The sequence below is a fragment of the Setaria italica genome, chromosome II, assembly GCF_000263155.2.
Source record: "Setaria italica strain Yugu1 chromosome II, Setaria_italica_v2.0, whole genome shotgun sequence".
Classification (NCBI taxonomy): domain Eukaryota; kingdom Viridiplantae; phylum Streptophyta; class Magnoliopsida; order Poales; family Poaceae; genus Setaria; species Setaria italica.
The window spans coordinates 48,952,609-48,954,486 of record NC_028451.1 but is presented as its reverse complement, the minus strand read 5'-3'; the positions used below and the strand labels follow the sequence as shown (position 1 = coordinate 48,954,486).

General features: G+C 55.2%; 1 pseudogene; it reads left to right on the top strand.

The window, feature by feature from the left end:
• The first annotated feature begins 1,298 nt into the window (after nt 1-1,298).
• The window catches only part of LOC101754425, a 1,474-nt pseudogene continuing 894 nt past the window's right edge, over nt 1,299-1,878 (top strand).

Here is a 1,878-nt window from a genome sequence, read left to right as displayed (position 1 = left end):
TATCTGCAACCCCTCCTTCCACAATGCAATCAGACATATCCTGGCATGCCTTGTCATCAACTAAAACACGAAGCAATGGTCACGCAGGTTCCTTTCCAGGAAACAACCGATGCAACAATATTTCTTCACACACTGCACAATGGTCACGCAGGTGACCCACTATCTCTGATAAAGAAATCTTATCTCTATCAATGTATGACAGTGCTTCGTTGCCTCCACAGTACTACAGTTTTTTACCATCTTTTAAGAAATCGCTCTCGAAATGGAACCTCACACGGAGTTCATCTAGGACATCCATTCCAAAATAGATCTTCCACCCTACATGCAAAAACGAACACAAACAGTGCTAAGCCTCGTACCGAATATAGCCATAACCAAATAAACAAACCATCCAGACTAAACAAATCCAACTCGAATGAATAAGAAACTACATTCCCCACTCCCCACAGCAATATCGAGTATAATATCCCACGGGGACCACCTAAAGTGCATCCATCCACTAGATCCAACAAATCAACCCAAAATAAAAGAATCGAACACAAAATCACCGCCATAGTACAAACGTGCGATTCAACACCACCTCCCCGATGAGTTTGGGAGTACCCGTCGAGCTGTCCCCGCCGGCTCGATAGGAGTGAGTTCGGCTAGGGTTTGGGAGGGGATGAGGAATGGCGGCGGATGAGAAGACGACGGCGGCATATGTTTTATCCCCCCCTCCCCTCCCGAGCGGTCAACGAAACTGACAGGTGGGGGTCATGACACGTCGGCAAGTCGCCGTGGTGGTGGTGATGATGTGGCGCCAGGTCAGATGAAACCAGAGTGGAATCAGGTTGGGGGATGGGTCACGTGTCCGATTTACATGCCTCGAGGAGTCTGGACAGTTTTCGAGTCCGGGGTAGATCGGCCCAAAGTCAAGGAGGTAAATAGGACTTTTTCCGCAACATTACTGCTGCAGCTCCCTTACCGGCGCACCGGCCCGCTTCATTCAAGTCCAAGAAAGGATCTAAAACTGTCTTTATTTGGGCCTATGGACGGCTTGGAAGTCTGGGCCACCATCCATCCGTTGTGGAGTTTGGGCCCATGGTTGGTTCCGCCGTCCACCAGTGTGCGCGTCATCCGTTGGCCGGATGCCAAATGTCATCTCCTGACCGTCTGCTTTGAAAACTAAGAGCTCATTGTGATGTGTGACAGCGAGACTTGCTTCGAATCATCAGCAGCGAAAATTGCCGCCCCCACCGTTATTCGTATTTGACAAGATCAAACATGTCCTGCAATCCAGCATTAGCATAGACAGACAGCTTCCTTGCTTCGTCTTGGTCGTCGTCTTCGTCTGCTTGGACGGACTCTTGCAACGCAGACTCGATCCAACCCGCGACCTTTTGTACTTGTACATGGAAGCGGCCAATTCCAGGTCTACGCTTCCACTCCAGCGGCCGTGCTTGCCCGGCGCTTCAGCCATGGCCCTGCGCCTCGCCGCCCATCCCTTCGTCTCATGCTCCGCCGTGTTCCTCCTACTCGTCGCGCACGCGCTCGCGCAGCCGGCTCCAGCGCCTGACGCCGGCTGCAACGGCATCCTCCTCACCTACACGCTCCAGGGCCGCGACAAGATCAGGCCCTTCGTCCCCAACCCCGACTCCCAGCCCTACGCCTTCCGCGCCAACGCCACCGTCCGCAACGCCGGCACCCGCCCGCTCCGCTCCTGGGCGCTGCTTCTCACCTTCGTGCACGGCGAGATCCTCGTCGGCGTCGACGGCGCCGTGCTCACCTCCGGGGCCGACCTGCCCTACAACACCACCGCGGACGCCGGCAACGCCACGTCCTTCACCGGTACCCGCAGACGGACCTCCTCACCCCGATCGCCACGGCCGGCGACCTCGC